At 41.9% G+C, this 21,074-nt stretch overlaps 1 protein-coding gene across 1 annotated transcript in view; it reads right to left on the minus strand.

Moving 5' to 3' along the window:
* WWOX (WW domain containing oxidoreductase) overlaps positions 1-21,074 on the minus strand; it is a 461,017-nt gene that overhangs the window by 80,850 nt on the left and 359,093 nt on the right. The window lies entirely within an intron of this gene.

The raw sequence follows: 21,074 nt of genomic DNA on the forward strand, positions 1-21,074 counted from the left end.
TTTCCCAGTGTCACTGAAGGTAGGTTCAAAAGGAGTTTTCAAAATGCAGCTCTGCTGGGTGGTGCAGGCAGGTGTGTGGATGTCATCAGCCTTGAGATATAGATGTTGGCAACTGCAGCAAATGCCAGCACAGAGGAGAAAATGAAGCAGAATTGCTCAGCCATGGAAAAAGAATAAACCCTCAGCACAAGGCCAAGAACACACAACCACTTCCTCTGCGAAGCTGCTGCTCTCCTGTTTATGTTAGAACTAATGCTTGGGGCACCCTTACCTCAACAGAATGCTCACAGCAGATCTTTGAAGGCTTCAGAGGAAAAAAAGAAAAAAAAAGGAAAATATAACTTTAAATGAAATCAGCTAAAAACATTCTTCTGGAGGCAATCGCGGTTGTGCTGCCGATGCCCAACTGCTAAATTTTTGTTGCAGGGTATAAATGCAGGGGCTTAACCTCCTGATTTGCAAACATGAAGGGAAGGTGCTGATACCAATTAGAGGTGTGCAGAAACACAACTCCCCTGCCCCACACAGGGACCACGAGAACTCAGGAGTGCTCTGCTCATGGATTTGACTGGAATGTTATTTGTCACACTAATAAAGAAAAATGAGGGTGCAGGATTGCCAGGGCTGGAGAACAATGACAGAACATCTTTCTGCATCCGTGTTTTACAACCCCTCCCTGTGCTTTTCTCTCACGTTCTCCCACCACAAAGTAGCTCAGGGATGATGATGCTGTAAATGTGGTGTTTGGTAACAGCAGTGAGTGGTTAACCAACGTCAATCCCACAGAGAGGGCAAGGGTGGGCTCCCGGGGTGGGGTTAGTGCTTCTTTCTATGAAAATGAAAATGCAAATCAAAAGTAACTGAAACCCACCCAATTTCTGTGTGGAAGAGATTTACTGGCAGTTTATGAAAGGAAACATTGGTGATGTATACACAAAAAAAGCAGCAAAACCTGGTGGATAAACAACAACAGACCTTTGGGCAATATTCTTAATGCACTTCCAAACCTTCTCCACTAAGAAGTTTTATATTCCTACACTTATTCTTAAAGAAGAAAAAAAAGACATAATTTGCAATAATCACAATTTTAAATAAATTTATATGGCAAGCAGCAGCTATCCAACCCACTGCACAGAAACTTTGAAAAAACCCAAACCCCAAAGACCAAATGCTGATGCATTTTCCTTCTACAATGACTGTGGTTTTCACAGGGACACAGAGTAAAGTGACATCAAGTACTGTTTTTAATGAAGTCAAGCATAACCTTTAAGTTCTGAGCAGTATCTCCAATCAACATTGAATGATTTGGGGGAATCTCTAAGCTATGCATTTTTTTTTCTTTTAATTAATTTCTCAGCTGAAAGACTTTGAAAATCTGATTAAGCTTCTTGATCAGACTTGTTCATGCCATGGCAACAAAAAAAAGGGCATCTAAATTCCTTTGCACAAGAGTGGTGTCATGGTAGTGCCTGCAGAGCTCTCGGGCACTTCCACACAATAAAGGGTTGATGGAAAAAAAGTGGGAAAACAGGGTAAAAAACTGCTCCAAACAGCCAGAAATAGGGATAAAATGCAAACAAATTGTTGAATTGAAAATAAAAAATAAATAAAAAAAATAAGTGGTCTGAGATTTGGTCATAGGAATGGATGGTTAAAGCCCAGAGAGAGCTGAGGGCAGGCTGCAGCCCCATGGCAGCGAGGGGGGTTGGAAAATAATGATCAAGAAAAAGGCAGCAAGGAGAGAAAACTGCAAATCTTGGGAGAAACAGGAGTGGGCTTTTGGGGCTCCAGGCTCAGCTCCCACATCCTGCTCAAGCTGGGAGGAGAGCTGGGGTCAGTCCTGCCCCATCCCATCAGCACAGGGGGGATCCTGCCTCTGTGGGGCAGGACAGAGGTGGGGATGGATTGGGAATGGGATCTGGGGAGGAGGGGCAGGACAGAGATGGGGATGGATTGGGAATGGGATCTGGGGAGCAGGGTCAGGACAGAGGGCAGGACAGAGGTGGGGATGGATTGGGAATGGGATCTGGGGAGGAGGGGCAGGACAGAGGTGGGGATGGATTGGGAATGGGATCTGGGAGGAGGGGCAGGACAGAGGTGGGGATGGATTGGGAATGGGATGTGGGGAGCAGGGGCAGGACAGAGGGCAGGACAGAGGTGGGGATGGATTGGGAATGGGATGTGGGGAGCAGGGGCAGGACAAGGCCCTGGGGAGCACAGCTGTCCCAAGCTGGTGCTGACACAGGGAGAAGGTGCACTCTGGACTAGGGGGATTTTTAGCTCCTCAATGGAAAGTTTTACACTTTATTAAATTTACTCTTCAGTTATCTAAAAGCATTAATGCTATTGTTAAAATTCACAGCTTCCAGTTACTAAAGAAATGTGATTGTTTTATCTGGATTTCTATTATATGAATAAAACGTAACACTGTCTGCATAAAATGGCCCCAGAGTTTCATTAAAAAATAACAGCCTAATTCCCTAATATGAAGTTATTTTAAGTGTTTTATTAATATTGTCTTCTAAATGCACATAAGTGTGATCCCCCTTTAAGTGCAGTATCTTTAGGGCTAGTTGTAATTGTATTTTTCTTATCAGTTGCTTGTGCCTGCATTTCAAATATTCATTGCTTACTTCAGGCACTTCACTCAGACAAGAAAGAGTGCAGTGAAAAACTGTTTAATTTGGACACTATTTGAATATCAAACTTTTCAGTCCTCACTGCAATAGCTCTTGTCCCTATTAAGAATCTCAAAGTACCACTAACAGAATTCCTAGGGTGGCTATTTATCCTGCCATAAGTTTCATCTGTTAAAATGAAGCTATAAATAAAAATCAATGTGAAAAATGAAAAGCCTGACACATGGAATGAAATCCTCATCCCAATCAAGTCCATAGCAAATTAAGTTATGTGTAAAGGCCACGACTTGTCCCACCTAACTTTAGTATCTGCCAGGAATGCCTGGTTTCAGACCCTGCATATCTGTGAGGCCCTCGGTGGAAAAAGGAAATTCTCATTTTATTGGGTGCTGGCAGCCCTTTCCCTTGGCCAGAGGGTGCCCAGAAGCCCAGCTCTTCCCTGAGGTACACTGTTATCCAATATTGAAGTGGAGCTATTTAGGCTGGAGCATATCAGTCAAAGGAGAGAATCCCACTCTATATTTAACTTGTTTCAAAGGAGGAAATGGTGAGTTTTATGATGAGTAAGAAATGGCTCAAGGAATTCCTGATACACATTTATCAATGACAAGGAAGGGACAGAGCCAAGAAAAAATTTTAGAGGGACAATCAGTTCTTCCTTTGTGCTGGGAAGAGAGCAGAGCAAGCAGCAGCACAAACAGCACATCCTCACAGTTTCCAGGCTGCTAACAGGCATCACATTACATGATGTCTTTGAATTTGTCTTTGCAGGGTCACACATATACAGCTGGGAAACCACAGGAGGGTGTTGAGATAATTTTACAGCAAAATTATAAAATGGAGATGTGTGGCAAACATAATTTTTCTATCACTATCCAAAAGCAGCTATAATTAAATATTAATTTTCCCCAGTGACTCCTCTGTGAGCCCTGTATTCCTGGAAAACCTTGTCCTCCTTATTGGAAACACAGCAGGTTGAAGAATCAGGGATTTTCTACCTACTCCTTTATATGAACTTTTCTGCATCTTGGTATTGTTTCAGAAGGACCAAGTGACCTGAACAGAGATGTTGGGCTAAAAAAGGGTTTTAAACCAACTTTATTTTGTGAAGTTTTAGCCTTGGCCTTGTACAGTAAATTGATTGATTATTGCTGAGCAGGGTTTTCCCTTTCCAGAGAGAATCCCAAAATCAAATTTGCCAGGAGAAGGTGGGAAAAGCAGAGCTCAGCACTCAGACAATCCCCTGCTGTCATTTCTCTCAGGCACAGGCCCCTGCCAGCAGCATCCCTGTGCTCTGGATGCCACAGCACAGCCATGGTCACCTCCCCAGACTCTGGAGCCCTCCAGGTAAATCCACGTGCTGAGGCTGACTGGCTGATGAGGACAGCTCATAGCACGCAATAGCATGGACAAAGCTAAAAAATGGATTAAGAGGAGCATAAGAAAAAATTATTGCATGGCACCTCCCACCCATGCAGAAGCTGTTGTTATTCCATTGCTGTATCCCACAGCCAGCACTCTGCAACCTGAGAGGCTCCCCAGCTTCCTGGTCAGCATCATCCAGCCTCAGTCATTTCCTTTTAATCCTTCCTTTGAAATGACAAATATTATTGACGCCTTTCTTTCTAATGGCGTGCAGCGTTTTCTAACAACTTTACAAATGCCAACCCCACTCACTGCAGAAGCCCTGTTGGTTCCCTCCCTTGCACTTCAGGATTTGGTCTGCTTTGAAGATATCCCACATCACACTGTGCAGGTGAAAAACAGAAAAGCTGCTGCAGCACCTGTGCTGTGGGGTTCTGCTCCCTTCTCCAGAAGAGCACAGGCTCTTCCTTCCATCACATGAGACTGCAAAGTCCATCCCTATCTCAAGGGCATTTGCAGGAACTATAAAACATTCAGATCACAGATGATTTATTATGTGGGAGTGACATCAAAACCCCTTGATTTTATTCTACATGCAATCTTCACAGAACAAGCATTGTTGTGTGTTGCACACTGGATTAAGGAAAACCCTGAGCAAATACAGCACTTGACAAATTAGTGTCTGGAATTGGGGCTTCCCGTGGCTGCTTAAGAAACACACATGCTCCTTAATGAAAACGGGTACTTGATTTGTTATTAATTTTTCACATCCTTGGAGAAAAGCCAAAAATATTTCAGTGAGTATCTGTATGGCAACAGTCATAGCCAGAACTATTTCACACACAGATAATTGCTGAGGAAGTTTCAAAACACTGGAAATTATCTTCTAACCTATGTCTAAACTTCTATTTCTAACCCATATCTCAGCTACAAAAGCTGTTGTCTTTTGGGTTTTTTTTTTCCTTTTAAAATATACTTACTCATTTACAGAATTCTTAGTGGAAAATTTTGTATCTATTCTGGCAAGAGGGAAACCAAATTTCCTCCTGATGCAACTTGAAACACTCCTCAAAATTAGCTTTAAAAATGTGATGTGAAAACATATGGCTGCAATGAGAAATGCTGCACGACCAGTGCTGGAATGCACAGTAATTTCTCAGATACATTCAGTATATATTATAGCATATTTTGTAATTGCATTAATTTTGACAAATAATTTACCTCCAGTTTAAGAAGAAAACTAGAAGTACTGCATTATTTCTGCTTTTTCTGAACACCCCATCCTTTTTTTGTAATATAAACCTGGTATGTATTGCTTGAAAAGGAATTCTTACACCCCACATCAGCCTATTGAATGAGTATGGCCAAAAACCTTATTAAGAATTTGTTCCACACCAGCCTGACCAAGTTCATTTTAAAGAGATTTTTTTTTTCTTCTATGAGAATGAAATTCCCAACTTTTTTTTTTTTTCGCCCTGAGATCAGTGTGATTTAAAATAAATGAGCTACCAACCAGATCCTGGTGTTTATAATTGGATTCCCTGCAACTGTCACTGTAATGACAGCAAAACACTGCACATAAAGATACAATGATCCACCACGCTGAAAGAGTTAAATTTACAATGTCTTCCCCCATCTCCAGTCCTTTAAGGAAAAGTAGAGGGGGTTTCTTTTGTCTGGAGAGGAAACTGTCACTTTGTGTTTTCAGGTTTGTAGAAAAGCCTTTTTTAATGTAAACATTCATTAAACTAATTTGAAGTTGTCATTACTCTCCTCCCCTGCTGCTTTATATCAGATTATTCCTAAGTGCTTGGTGAAGAGCCCCATAAACACACAGTCTATTTCCCTGCAGGGTATAATCACACAGTTTGCACTGTGATTTATGCTCTGTGGTGCTGGTGAGTGTCCTAAACTTTGAAAGGGCTTAGTTCTTCAGCAGATGCACTACTCCCTTTATATTTAAACAAAGTTCAGCTAACCCTCCCAGTCTATTACAGACATTGTTTAGCTCTTTCCTTTCACAATAAGGCTTGTTAAGTGCTGATTAAATCCAAATCGGTGACACTTTTAATTAAGAAAATGGGAATTCAGAAATAATTGCCTTAAAGTTTCAGTAAAAACATTTTACAAGTGTTGTTTTCCCTCCCCCCTTGCCACAGCATCGAGAAACATCTCTAATTCAGAAAGGAACAGACTAGAAATCTGATTTGGATTTGGGTAGAAATACTATTCTGACTCCAGAGGATCTTCTCGGACGCCTTTTATAAAAGTCAGATCCCAGAGGAAGATCAACAAGGCCGACTGGAGCAGAGCAAGGAAGATCATTTTGCTCTGGAGACAGAAAACCTGAGGATAGCTGCTGTTATCAGCATCTGCTGCGCTCCTGAATATCGGAGACTTGAGGAAGATAAAATTTCCCTCGCAGATAAGATAACCAGTGATGATTTCAGCCTGCTCCACTAACAAATGTTAATCTAGAAAATACAGCAATTACTTGGATAATAAAACACTCTTCAGTCGATCCATTCCTCCACTCCAGGCAGTTTGTGCCTGGAGTGTGCCAATAATGAGCTGGAGATGGAGCAGAGTCCCCACGGAGCCAGAGCCACTCCAGCTCAGCTGGGGAGCAGGGTCACACTCCTGGAGCTCACAGGGATGGGCTGTCCCCTTGTCCCCAGGCTGTGAAATCTGCCCTGGGCAGAGCCCCTGCCTTGGCTGCTCCAGGGGCTCGGCGCTGTCCAGCTGTGGCTCACCAGGAGAAGCCCCCAGAGGCAGCAGCTGCCTCCCCTCTGCCACTGATGGGTTTTTTGGAGAGCCCACAGCTGCCCCCATGAGCAGAAATTTCACCTCCCAGCCTGACCATGCCAGCAGTAGGTAAAGATTTCCCTCATCTGTTCAATCCCCCTGGGTTTTCAGGACCTGGGGACCAAGAGCCAGCACAAGTCCAGCTGCTGGCAGTCACCTTGAAAGCTGCTGTGGGCTCCAGAACTATTTTTGGCCATTACTGCAGATGTAATCCTGTGAAATTCAGGGAAATTAGCAGGAGTACCATTTAGATGGGTATTTTAAAATAAAATTAAACTTTTAGATCTCTAACCTCTCCCCTTTCTGCTATGATAGCAGCTAAATCGAAGTCGATGCTACAAGGAGAGTACAAGGAGAGTTCTCAGCAGAAACTACATTTTATTTTCAGTAATTTAAACCTTAGTGTCACCTAGTTAACTTAATTAAGGTTCTCTATTTTTCATTGTAAATAATGAATTCACTTAAAGAAAGTGTAATTTGGAGTATATACACGGAACATACAAAAGTAAATCCTAACAGCACATTTAAAGGGAATAAAAAATAGGACAGACATTTAGTATGAAACACATTCCTGGCAATTAAAATCAGAATGTGCTTTTCTATTTACCTGCTTGAGACTAATGGATTCAGCTAAGATACATTTCACATTAATATCACATTGTATTTTCTAAACATAGCGTAGCTGTTAACATATTTATAGTTTAGGAGTAGTAAAGACCTGTACTTGGATGTAACATTTAAAAGAAATATTTGTCAGAATACCAAGAAAAGCTATTCAAACAAATTAAGCCTAAATGCTAAAAAGAGCCAGTGACAAATCCAGAAGTGCATGAATGGCACTTTAAATTCCACAATATCAGCGTAAACTGATGTAAACCTACCCACCTAGGGAAAGGAAAGGTGAGAAAATAGCAGGAAAAACAACTGACAGAAAGGTGTAAAAGATTATGTGTGTGGGAAAGTTTTATCTGACACCTCTCAGATGCTTTTCCTCTTAGCACACCTTTTCTCTCTTCTCCCTGTGAATTCCACCAACTCATACTATGTAGAATTGATGAGCAGTTTCATTTGGCATATTCAATTCTAGGAGTCTTAAAAAAAAATCCTAAATTGTTCACTATGCTATAAACATTTATCAATCTGACATGGCAAGGCTGGGCCCCCATTATTATCCTTTTGTGACCTGCACAGCTGGTCCAAAAAACAGTTGTCTCCAATTATGCCCACAGATAATGGTGGGTAAATTCAGCTGTGCAGTATTAGCTCAACCTAAATATGATCCCATTTGACTAATTTCCTAATTCTTAGCAGGGTGCTTAAAGAACCTATTATCATGCAGACTCAAGGAACACAGAAGTCTGGTTATTTGCATCTGTTCTGTGAAAGGCATTTATCAACTGTGCCACTAATTTGTTACCTACACATCCCAATCACAGGCACTCGCTGCCGAAAATAATTGCATCTGGAATTTGTTTTAACTTCTAATGTCGCATAAATGGGTGTTTGTTTCCAACCAATATATCTTATAATTAAACAGCTTGAAATAGGAAAGGTTGAAATTGGGTCAAAAAAGATATATTCCTTCATGAAATCATGTGTGTATTCATTAACCCAGCTGGAATGCTGTTGTTGGCACGGTTGCTGCTACTTGACTGAACCGTGATCATAAAGGTTGTTAAATGGGTTAAAAATAAGGCAGCAGAAAAATGGAAATTACTTGCATATATAACCATGCTTTTTCTGGAAAAAAAAAAAGGCAAATTGTGCACATGGTTTGTATGCTGTGGAGCACAATCTGACGTGCATTACACCGGTTGGGTTTTTTGAAATCTGATTAATCTTCTCAGTAGCCTAATATAAACTCCTAGAGCTGCAGGCATATTGATATTTGGATTTTCTTCCTAAATTTGCTTCTCCCTAATCTTCTTCCCGAGTACATCTGTTACTAAATCAATCTTCAGTGTTTCTCTCTGCAAACTTCACACATCTACTTGGACTTACTTTGACTTTCTCATGCCTCCCGCTGAGTCTTCTCTCTTGTACAACATACTGGTGCATAGCAGCCCTCATCCCATGTCCTCTGCAGGGTCCAATGCAAATTTCGACTCCATTTTCAAGAGCTTTCACAGATATCATTCTGGTCTTAGCCAGAAACCTGCATGTAGATGTATTTCACTTCCTTGCATGCTGCCATACTTCTCATCTCTCCTTGCCTCTCAATACATTTCCTACGTTTCTCAACCAGCCAAACTTCTTTGACTCTTTCCTCACCTCTGCCATCATTTCAGGAAGTTTCCATGTTCAAGCACTTAAATATACTCCTACTTTATGCCAGAATTTTCATACCTGACCCACTTGTAATGCTCTGCATTTCCCTGTTTGTGCTAAGGTGACATGAACATACCCATGGTAAAAGTTTACCATTTTTAATTGCTTCCTAGAAAAGTGGTGTTTTTACCAAAGTGGATCACATTTCAGATTTTAAGGAATAGAATCTTCTGCAATTACAAATAGAGAAACTACAAACAAAAGCTCTGAAGGCATTGTAGAGACAAAGGAAGTGGCAATAGGAAGGCAAGAACAACATGCATCAAAGCATTGATAAAGGACAACCATAAGAAACCTGGCTGAAAGTGATGGGAAACAGTGGGATTCATAAAAGAAACTATATATTCGAAAAGGGAACCTAAATCAAATGGTCTGTGACCAGATCCTCAAAAAGAATCAATAGTGGTGTGGAAAGCAGTGCAGAGATGCTGCACAGGCATTTTGTAATGCACAGACATGCACTATCTAAAATGAAGGTGATTCATTTTGGCAAGGTTCTACCTTCTTCAAATATCACAAGTCTTAAGAGAGAAAAGTTGCAGTTGGAGGACGTTTGAGTGGTAGTAGACACTTCCACTGATTTTTAGAGAGAAAGATAGCTGGAAAGAGAGAAATCCTAAAACAAAAAGAAATAAGATGAGATTCAGTGTGCAGAGAGGAAGGCAGAGATATCAAAGACTGACCTATGCTTTATCACCACACACACATCACTCTGGGCTGCTCCTTGGTTTCTTTAGTCCTACCTATTACTCTAATCCTTCAAATCTCAAATCTCTTTCTTTTCTCCCTGCACAGTGATTCTTATCCTTTTCTACACTGTAAATAACCAAAACTGCTTGACCCCCAGCTCTACAGTCTCCAGCCTCAGAGTCTTGTAACTTTATCACTGAACCAGACTTCACCCCTGCCTTCCTGATGGAGGCTTCACCTCATTCCTGTGCAGGGAGAGCTTGTAATCAGATATAACCCAATCTGCTGATTACCTTAAAAATTCTTTAATAAATAAATGAATGTCCTTTCAGGGCAGTTTGGCAAACCTATTGACTCAGGTGTCCTGTTTAGGGCAGAGCTGTAACAAAAGCATGCTCAAAGAAAACTTTCAGACTTCTTCAGACATCCCCTTGCACATGAGCACATTCCTTATTGGCTTCCATCCTGACCTGGCATGGAGTTCAATTTTGCTTTGGTGATGATTTAGCCTTTGATCCCCTATTGAGCCCCAGGACAAACTGATAGTTGTGAGGCTGCTACTGGGATACTAATGTTTTGCTATTAGGAGATTGACTGACATCCCATCCTCATCTCACATAAATCCTGTTCTCAATATTGATAATAGCTTTCAATTCCTGCTGGCGTGAGCAGGAGCTGACTGGATAACCAGGAAATGAAAGACATAACCAGCCCCTTGAGTGATCCTACCCCTTGGAAAAAAAAAAATAAAATTGATGAATGACAAAATGCAAATACTGCATTGCATCAGAGAGACAATTATCAGTGTAACCTAGAAAATGTAGCTATATGTCCAGTATGCATGGGGGAAATGCATTTTCCAGTCAGGTGGCATTTGTCAGATTTGAGCAGTAATATTGCATCCTACCAATTATTTGCCTGCCAGCAAACAGGACAAAGAAAGGCTAAAATCTAAGATGCTGGTAGTGAGCAGGAGTGCTGGATGGCAAGAGGTATTGTGCCCACACAACTATGGGTGTCACAGGGGTGTAACAAGAGCTTGGGTGGGATGACTGCCAATAAAACAGAAGGGACCTGGCCACCACAGAAATTCTGCAGTGACCTTGTCCTGCTGGACACTGTGAGCAAAACAGGACGCCCAGAGCCAGCGACTGCCCAAACCAGGGTGTTTGTACAGCAGCTTTCCTTGGGAAAGGTACAGTGCTCATAATAAAAGCATGATTCCCACAGCACAGCTGCCACCGAGGCTGGAGATAAATGGGATGGAGCACATCAGTACTAAGTACAAGCTTTGAGGAATTTGTTTAGGTTAAATTCCACAGATTTTAGGATGGTGATAATAATGGTCATTATGGACCAAGCATTTTCCAGAGAAAGTGCCTTGAAATTGAAAACACACTAAACTAATGCTTAGTGAGAGCAGTTGGTAAAGTGTTACTTCTGTGAATTACAGTTGTCTTCTTTCTTCTCTGATAATTTGCGACAATTGCATCCTAATGCTATTTCATTGATTTCTACTCCACTTCAGCTCCCATGCTGGGCTTAGTCAGGGTGACAATACACAGACATTAACCTGCTATGGGGACACCTACTACCAACACTTTCCTCATAGAAAAATCCTGTGGAATTTAAAAGGAGTGGACTTTAACACAGTTCTACAGACACTCCTTTAGAGAGCCATGGGATTGAATCAGAAGTCACATCAGCCACACAAGTTACTGTTCTCTTAAGCTTTCAAGGGAATTCTGATACATTCATCTAAAAAGATAACGCAGAGAATTTCTTGATGTGTGGGAGCTGTTATTTACAAAATGATCTGCCTCTGTTCTGCATACCTGCTGTTGCTAAGGCCTTTACCATCAACCTGCAGGCCAGAGACAATAACAGGGTTAATCTGAACTAACAGGCTTTGACTGAATGGCTGCTCTGATGAAGCCAAGAACCACTCTTCTCTGCAGGGAACTTCATTTGGAGAGTGGGAAATTCCCAGGCACCAAACAATGACGCCAGGTGTGTGAGGAGAGATGCAGGAAAGCTCCCAGAGGCAAGTGAAGATGTGGGAGATGAAAGAGGAACCTTCTGAACTGGGAGAAGAGCACAGTGCACCTTGACAGGAAGGGTTACAGAGCAATCCCAGTCAGGGCATCAGCTGGTTCCCATGGCCAGTAAAACTGGGGGGACTCCCAGGTTCAGATGGCAAACAATGAGTTACAGGAGGACCCTGGCACAGCTGACCTTAGCTCTAACATTTAAAAAATGCTTGAGCAATGAGAAAAATAAAGGAAATAAGCACAGAATTCACTTTTGTCAACATCTGTATCTCACCATTAAAAATAAACAGCAATTGTGTCTTAGAGCCCTCTGCAAAGTTTATCTTATGTATACGTTCTGGTAACAGAGACAAACTGCAAAAGAAAAATTGTCAAACCATAGAAAAAATAAAGATCTGTGGGAGAGAGGAAGTACTGGAACTTTCAGCAGTGCTTCTAACATTTTGGGTAAATATTTATGAAGTTCAGTCCCCTCGTGGACAAAACCATAGAAATAACCAGAGTTTCTATAAGAAGTTTCAGAATCAATGTTTGTGCAGAAAACTTCCATGTCATCATGGGCCTGTGCTCTGGCAAGCCCTCAGACACCCACTTCTCTTCTCCCTGCTAGCATTGGTATGGACAATTCCCACCAAAATATTTGTACAGCTTCAAGATCTGCATTCCCAGGCCTCTAAACTTAGACTGGTGCCCACCTCTCCCCTTTATGCCTGATGTCACAGCCATTACCAGGGAAGTGGGGTGAGAAAAAGGCATTCCTGTTGAAGAAGTATTTATTTTCTTTCACAGCCTGTCCAGCTGGGTTGGCCACCACAATACATTTTGCACTTCTCCACTAGTCAAGCATGGTGGCTTAATATTAATAGCACAGGATCTAAAGTCTACATTTGTCCTTGTGAATGACAAATTCCTGGGCCCTAGGACACCAAACTAGGTAAGACATATGGAAATCTCATGCACAGGAAGATCAACATTTATATTAGTATGCATTTGTCTACAGATTTTCTATAGCTACTCTGTCCTTTTTCCTCAGCAATGACATATAAATACATCACAAAACAGTGAAGCATCATAAGGGAAAATACGTCTCTAAGACCAATGACCTTTCCTGGAAGCTCAATGGCAAACTATCTGGAACAAGAAAAATCAACAATCTGACTGAAATTACTGAATTATGCAGACACAAGGGAAAGATTCTGAAAAAAGCAGGTACAAACCCAGAGTGAGGTTTTCACAGATGTTACCTTACTAGGGTTCCCACTATATTTGACAGGATAAGCCGGAAGAGAGCCTATTTTTGGATCCTGGGCTAAGCTGTTAGAAGCTATTTTTAATTCTACAGTAATGATCAGTACTTTCATTTCCCTCAGCAAACCAACAAAAAACCCCAGAAGATAGAGTCATAAAATAGGGAATAGCAGGCTGCAGGGAAAGAGCCAAGGAGTTAGCTACGAGCTGCAAATTGCACAAACAGAGGACGATGCACGTATTAAAGGGGAAAAAATAAAAAATAAAGGAAAATTTTCAAATCAATTTGAAGTGATTGTGGATGTCACCAAAAATAGCCGACCGTAACAGAGCAGATACAAACTCCTACACTTGTGATGATCTGCACAGGGTTTACATTTTCCACAAGTGAAGCACTCAGCACTCCATATGCACGTCGTGCTCAGATGTATGCAAACTAGGTAGCTCTCAATTTATCCATAACTGCGTGTTCATACTGTGTCTGATCAGACTCACACCAAGGCATCACTGCAGGGACATTTGTGGGGTTCCTGTCCCCCACCCCACAGAACACAGCCCCTGTCACACGGAAACAGCACGAGAGTCATCTCTCCAATTTTTGTTGTCCTTCAGTCCACATCACAGATAAGCAGATTACCGGTTCTCTACAACATTTCCCTTTGCTGGGCTCTGGTGTTTTAAAGCTCTTTGGTTGCTTTCCTTAACTGGCAAATTCCACTTCTGAGATTCAGGCTGTGAATTCAGAAAGCACACCTTGAGAACCTGGTCACAGGATTAGCCGTGTCATTTGCATAACTGTAAACTTAATGTCACACTTCCAGAGCTTGTATCCTCTAAATTGCACTTACTGATGAAATACAAAATCCTCTAAAAGGGTTTTCCAACCTAAACCAATTTGTAAAGTTGTTTTTTTTTTTATCTAAAACATTAAAGAAATTAAAGTGATCGGCATATAATTAGATTAATTATTCATATCTTCCAAGTTGCTTTAATTCTAATATATAAAAAAAGATTAAATATTCACTCAAAGGATTAAGAAAAAAGTCAAGCAGCAGCAATACATTTACATTACCTTACTGTGCAAATTATAAAACTAATTAGTCTAAAGTTTCACAAAAATGAATTGGATCTTCATTCACACGCTGACACAACTTTACATATTCAAAATTGACACCCACATTATTTTCTCATGTTTCTGGTACGACTCAGCCTCCTGGCTCTGCAACTGCCTTTGTGCTGGAACAGCTCTGCTTTTGTTCTAACTGGTGAAAATTAAATCTTGACCTAAATTTATAAAAAGCTAAAAATGTTTCAGTCAACTGCATGAAAAGTCCAACAGAGCCTCATTATAAATCTTACACTGGTACTGTTGAAATAGTCTGAAATAATTCTTTATGAAAATCCAAAGATTGTTTTGGTTGCTTTTTTTGATGCTTCTTTCTGATCTAGATTTCTTTATTCTGAAAAGTGCATGTAATTTCCAGGGTGCTGCACACTATTTTCTCCTCATCTCAAATCACAGGGATGTTCATTAAAAGTCCAAGGCTGTGTACTATAAACAACTCTACCCCGCTTTGAAAATTGTTCTTTTCTGAATAAAAAGAGATTTCAAAGTACAATGAGAACCAAAATAAAAGGATTTTCCTAGACTGCATTTTTGCTGAGATGATGCTGTAGGGCAGTTTCTAGGAGGTAATGACTATCCTTGAATATCACTAACACTCTCTATGGTCAGATATTCCTGTTCTGAGTAGGAAAAAAAAAAGAATAATAATAAAAATATTTCCATTAGCACATTCACCACTGAAAAAAACCCCAACAACAACTCCTATCTTGAAGATAATGTCTGTTTTGATCGTGTGGGCAAAGAAACAGATTGTTCTAGTTTCTTAAGGTTGTTACTCACCCTTATCTAAGGCACAATGAAACCCATTGCTTTTAACAGTTTTCCAAAGAATTGCTTTACCTATTTTTAGCCACATATGCTATGTAACACCTCAAAAGCTGACGGTGCTGTATCAAAGAGCACTTTTTCATTACAACAAGGCCTGTAGGAAGTTAAGCAAATCACCTTTAGAAAATCCTAAATAGGATATTCACCTCTGAGGTGTCCAGCGATACCCGAAGACAAAAGCCAAATTTTTCAGAACTAAACTCTCTGCAAAATGAGGGTTAGAAACATTCCCTGGACTCAAACCCTGTTGTTTCGTGCTTTCAAACAGCTGATCCTGTTCAGGTCTGCAGAGCAGGGTAGCTGCTTTTCAGGAGCTGATAAGGGAGGGGGGCTCTGGGCTGGGAGAGTTCTGCCCCCACACCTTGGCTTTGTGGAAAACACAAAAATAAATGTGTTTTCCATTTCTGGCTGCTGGCTCCAAGCGTGGCACAGCAAAGCTCAGAGCTGCAGCCAGGCTGGCACAGACGCCAAGGGCACGCCAGCAAAAACAGGCAGGCTTTTCCAAAACCCTGCTCTCCACAGCTCCCTTCCATGCATCATGCAATTAACTCCTTGATGGGGTTAGGAAGCAATATTTTGTTCCAACTGATGGAAAGATCTTTACGTGATCAGGCAGCAATCATCTTGGATGGGCTCTAATAGTTCATTTCAACATGGAGTGCCCAGCTATTAGGCATCTGGAACTTCTGATGATAATAGGAAAGATAATTAGGCTGGTTCACTGACAGCAGAAGGAGCACTTGCCCTGCTACGAAGGCAGCTAAAAGTTTAAAGGAATAAGAAAAACTGGAAGGTAAATTCACTAGAATAAGCAGTTGGTACTTTAGAGCATAATTATCAGAAAGAAAACACGTTGTTTAGCATACTTTATGTTAATGGAGGGCTAGCGTGGCCCACTGTGCATAATTTAGCTGAACAATTGATAAGAAATTTTAATACATATATATATATATGATTACAGCTACAGAAAAAAAAGGCAAAACACAAGAGAGATCATAATAGGCACGCATGAACTCTGAAGGCCTAATTACATCACGGGGGAGGGTAAGCAGTTACTGCTGAATCAAGCAGAAAATTGGGGTAATTTGTAAACAGGTAGAGCTGTTATCCAGGTGTGCCAGCATGTGCGTGGGGGCTGGCAGTGGGGCCTCAGACCGAGCCCTTCCATCTGCACTGCAGAGCCAGCAGCACAGCCAGAGCTCCCCCCAGCCCAGGAGGGGCAGGGAAAGGGCCAGAGAGCCACCCCTGCCTCCTGCTGCACCCCCTGCCCGAGCTCCAGCCAGCAGCTGGGTGACAAGGGGGAGCAGGATGGCTGTGGGAAAAGAAATACTGTCTGTGGGTGAGAGCCGTGCTGGGGTGGGGGAAGCTCAGAGATAAAGCTCCCTGACTTGGTGTTCTGCCATCAGTACACTCCCTGCTCCACCAACAGGGAAATATTTCAGATGTGGCTCCCTGACAGCAGAAGGAACCAGGCACAGGTAAGATGCTGCCAGCAATGATTGGTGAGGGCATGGAGGAGACAAATTCTGCCCCCTGGAGAAGACAGGATTTCTTTAGGAGGCCACTTATGGGATGGAGAAAGGGAAATCAAGCTGCTGGGACTTCCAGCAAGAAGGATGCTGAAGATACATATGGATGGATGGATGGATGGATGGATGGATGGATGGATGGATGGATGGATGGATGGATGGATGGATGGACGGACGGGAGAAGCTCTCTTGCACTAAGTCTTACAAAGAGGTTTTTTAGACAAAAACACTTACTGGAACATGATATTTTCACAAGTGTGCCTATTGCTCTCTTTTGGGGCAGAGTGGCAGACAAGTTAAAACTTCTCCTGGAGCCTTCAAAATAGGAGTTTGAGTCTCGCTCTGGCCTCCACCAACAAAGGAAGCTGACAGATGCCACTCTGTCAGCATTGCACCTGCAGGCTAACCTGCAGCAGGACACTTTCACTGCCCAGACAAGCCCCTAACCCTGACCCCCTAACACTAAAAATGCAGGAAATCAAAAACTCTTTAGAAACACTTGCATTTCCAACCAAGTGCTCACACACGTCGATTTTGCCTCCTGCAGGTTTCAGCAGAAGCTCACAGAACAGCTCCTGACAGCGCTGCATGTGAGATATTCTTCCTGCTTTTGGAGAGGCCTTTCCAGCTGTAGCACTGTGCTAGATTCCTGGCAGATTGTGCTAAAAAAGGCAAGAGTGTGCAGACCTGCCTTGCATGCACTGCAACCCTGGCAAGCCCAGGGTGTGTTTTTTTCCCCCATAAGATTCACTCACTCGTCTCACCAACAAAATGCAAAGCAAAAGCAAAATGGGCCTTTATCTTTAGAAAGAGTCAGAGTTCCCTGGAGCAGGGACAGCCCTGCCAACACCTCCCTGCAGGACTCCTCTGTGGCTCTTGGCTATGGAAGGGTCCCAGGAGGCATCACTTGGATGATCCCAGGCCATGCTCAGGGAGCTGGACCTGAGAGAAGCACTCTAAGGTGTGTGAACTCTCTGAGTTCATGGGTATTTCTGTTGCATCCTTGCTGTATTATGTTTTTATGGGTCTCCAGGATGACCAGCCCCAGCCACCAGATCCCATCTGAAGCTTGCAGTGGCACTTAAGGATGAGGAATGGGCACTGCAAACTGCAGAAAGCCAGGACTGTTTTCTAATGATTTTTTCTTACATTAAACCTCCCTCCATCTGTGCCGCCTTGTGCCAGACAAACCAGTAATTATCAGGAAATCCCTTCACTTTTAATCTACATCAGTATGAAGGCAATCTCAGAGCAGCCCACAGTGACTGGAAGCTATTATTTTCATAGGAAATAATAGTGACTGGAAGTGATAACTCAGAGTGCTGAGTGTGTGTGTCACCATCAGATAACGTGCAAGGCTGTACATCCCACCACACCACCCTGGTGTAGGGCCACCATGGCCTTTGTTAAAGGGGAATGACTGAAGCAGGCAGGGGAGGCTGTGGGGGCTGCACCAACATGGAACTTCCATTCATTATTTATGGGCATAAAAATTTGGGGCCTTGAAGTTGGCAGCACGAGAAGGTCTTTTAATCTGAGCTATAATTCTCTTTTGTACTTTCAGTCATTGACTATGTTTCAGATAAACATTCATTCAGGAGGCCAAGATCACGGCGTGGAAAAAAAAAAAAATATAACAACCCAAGGATATTTAGCTCTCCTCCCACAAATTCTTCCTGGAAATATTCTTGCAAAATCCTCTGCCCACTTGAACAGTATGCTTATGATTAACTGCAGATGAGCCCAGCAGCTTGCATATGTAGTTAATTTGCTCTAAATTTCCATGCTGTATTATAACACTAATGATCACTAATAATAGACAAACCCACAGTTTATTGAGTAAGTAATTTGAGACACGATGATTTTTATCGTGTGAATAGGATCAGGCTGACCAATTTAAACTGGGCAGAAAAAGATAAATAACGTGTAAATCAATCACACCACCAGCACGCTCTGTTTCTTCACAAAATTATATGGATTGATTGGTGGAAAGAAGGCCCTGGTACTTACTACTGCTAGGAAAGGGAGTCAATAAACTTCCCTGCTCAGGAGTAAAAGGTCAGACGTGGAAGGAAGTTCATGCCTAAAGTGCAGAAGTGATTTTTGTCACCTGGCTGCACGGGCTGAGATGAACTTGCATTTTGTCCCGATGGGCAAGGCACGCCTTTAAGGACTAATGAAGACAGATAACATATCATGCGGCCAATAAAAAAGGAAACCATGATAAACACAGACAAAACTACGTAAAAAACAGTCATGCTCCGGCCTGTGGTCAGAGCTATCTTCTAAAATCATGCAAACAAGATTGCCATCACGTGCTGTCTGAGACGGCTGCTCTGGAACTAAAATAGATGCTTCTGTTTGCTTTTCTTTCATAGGAATTTTTAGTTTTGATTGAAGCATTTATTTTTAACTTTGGAAAACACTGAAAGTTCATTAATTAAAAAGCCTATCTAGCACATTTGTAATTAATTGCTGTAAAGAATAGTTAAAATTAGAAATACCTAAACCACATTTAGCAACTTCAGGAATGATTAGTGCGCTGAAATGATGAGAACTCGCCTGTGGCAGTGGGACTTGCAAGGTACTTTGAGAATTTTGAATGAAGTTTTGTTTAACATAAAGAATATAAGGAATTTTTAGAGAACAAAGGGAAGCAGAGGAAGAAATTTCTTGGATGAATCTTTCTTTGGACTTGGCTATATGAGCCTCAGACACAGACTCCAGCAGAAGGCAGCTGCACATTCACATCTCCAGAGCCTGCTAATAATGCTCGGAGGTATAGACAGAGCAGAAACTTTTTAATATAATGTCTCCACAGTGCTCTTCTGGGAATAAGAGTTAGCATGTGAATTGAACTTGCACCCAGTTATCTCATGACTGCAGCTTACCCTCAATCACAAGACAAAAATACTAGAAAATATACTGTGGGGAACAATTCTTGATTGTTTCCAGGGCATGGATTAAGTGTAGCCAAATGACTCTTTAACTCACAGTCTTTTATGGCCAGCAGGCTAGTCAGATTCTTCATGTTTAAACAGAAAACCTGGAAATGGATCACAATATATTCCACTTTCTTACATTTTTACCACATTGTTCTCAAAATACTCTTTTTATTTCTTTTCTCTCTTTTTTCATCTAAATGCTACTTATTCCTTGTATGCAAATGTAGTGTCATGTCCTGGAGTGATTCTGTACTGATAAGTCTAGCACATCAGAATCCATTAAATCTTGGAATAAAAGCAGCCCACCTTTGTCTATTGTGCTTCTCAGGAAAATGTTTTGTTAAACACTGAAAATTCCCTTCATTGAAGCAATGAGATGCTCTCTCAGAAAGGGACACTAAAGAGAAGAAGAACACTGAGGAAAAGGCAAGAATATAAAAGGGGTTCCAGGATAATTTAGTGTGTGCTGTTCCTGCCCATGGCAGGGGCAGTGGTACTAAATGGTCTTTAAGGTCCCTTCCAATCCAAACAATTCTGTGATGATTCTGTGCTGAATCAAGACAGTTTAAGACTTCTAATCCTTTACCTCTCTTTAGGCAGAATCACTTCTGGCACCTTCAGGAGAGCCTGACCCAGCTACTCCCAGCTTTTACAAAGTGTTAAATTCTGACAGCCCTGTATGAAAATGGCCAGTTTGGTTTCCACACTGATTTTTCTCTCGAAGCCCAGAGTAGATGGGAAGAGAACAGCTTTGTGCAGCCTGTGCTGCACTAGAGGACAGGACAGGGAGCAGGACAGCCTGTGCTGAAAGCCCAGCTGATATTTCCCAAGCAGAAAAAGGCTGGAATCAAACAAGGATTCCCCTTGGCAGCAGAGGAGGGCAGGCTCATTGCTACAGCCCTGATCTCAAACCAAAGGAAAAAAACCCTCATCATTTCAGGGCACAAATAAAGCATGAGATGTAGCAAAGAGAATCAGCCTGGATCCACTAGCAGCCAGCCCAAAGTGACAAAATGCTGCAGCCAAGTCCTGCTCAAAACAGGAGGATTTGGCCATTAGGCTGTGGATTCGACCATGCCTCTGCTGAAATACGAGAGATGTGAGCAGTGCTCCCCTCACCCTGCCTGCTCCAGGGGTGGCTGCACTCCCACCTCTCCCTCTGCAGTGTTCCTCCTGACAGCAGCCAGGCTTAGAGCAGCCACTTGTGCCTTAAAGTGTAATTCTCCACCCATACAATTTGAGAAACACTTTGCACCTTGTAAACTTTTAGATGGCTCTGCTGAGCCAAAATGGACTCGGTATTTTTAAGGACTCGTGGACCAAGTGTGCCTGAAGTATGAATGAATCATCTGCATTCAAGCCATACTACTGGCTGTGAAACATCTACTGACTCAGTGCACTGTCAGCAGAATACACTTAAGCATATCCTTATTTTTTTTAATTATTTAACAGATTTTAAGCATTAACTTTCAATGAAAAATACCAGGATAAAAAAAGGATTTCTAATCCAGAGTAAACTC

Source organism: Fringilla coelebs, assembly GCF_963513975.1.
Source record: "Fringilla coelebs genome assembly, chromosome: 14".
Taxonomy (NCBI): Eukaryota; Metazoa; Chordata; class Aves; order Passeriformes; family Fringillidae; genus Fringilla; species Fringilla coelebs.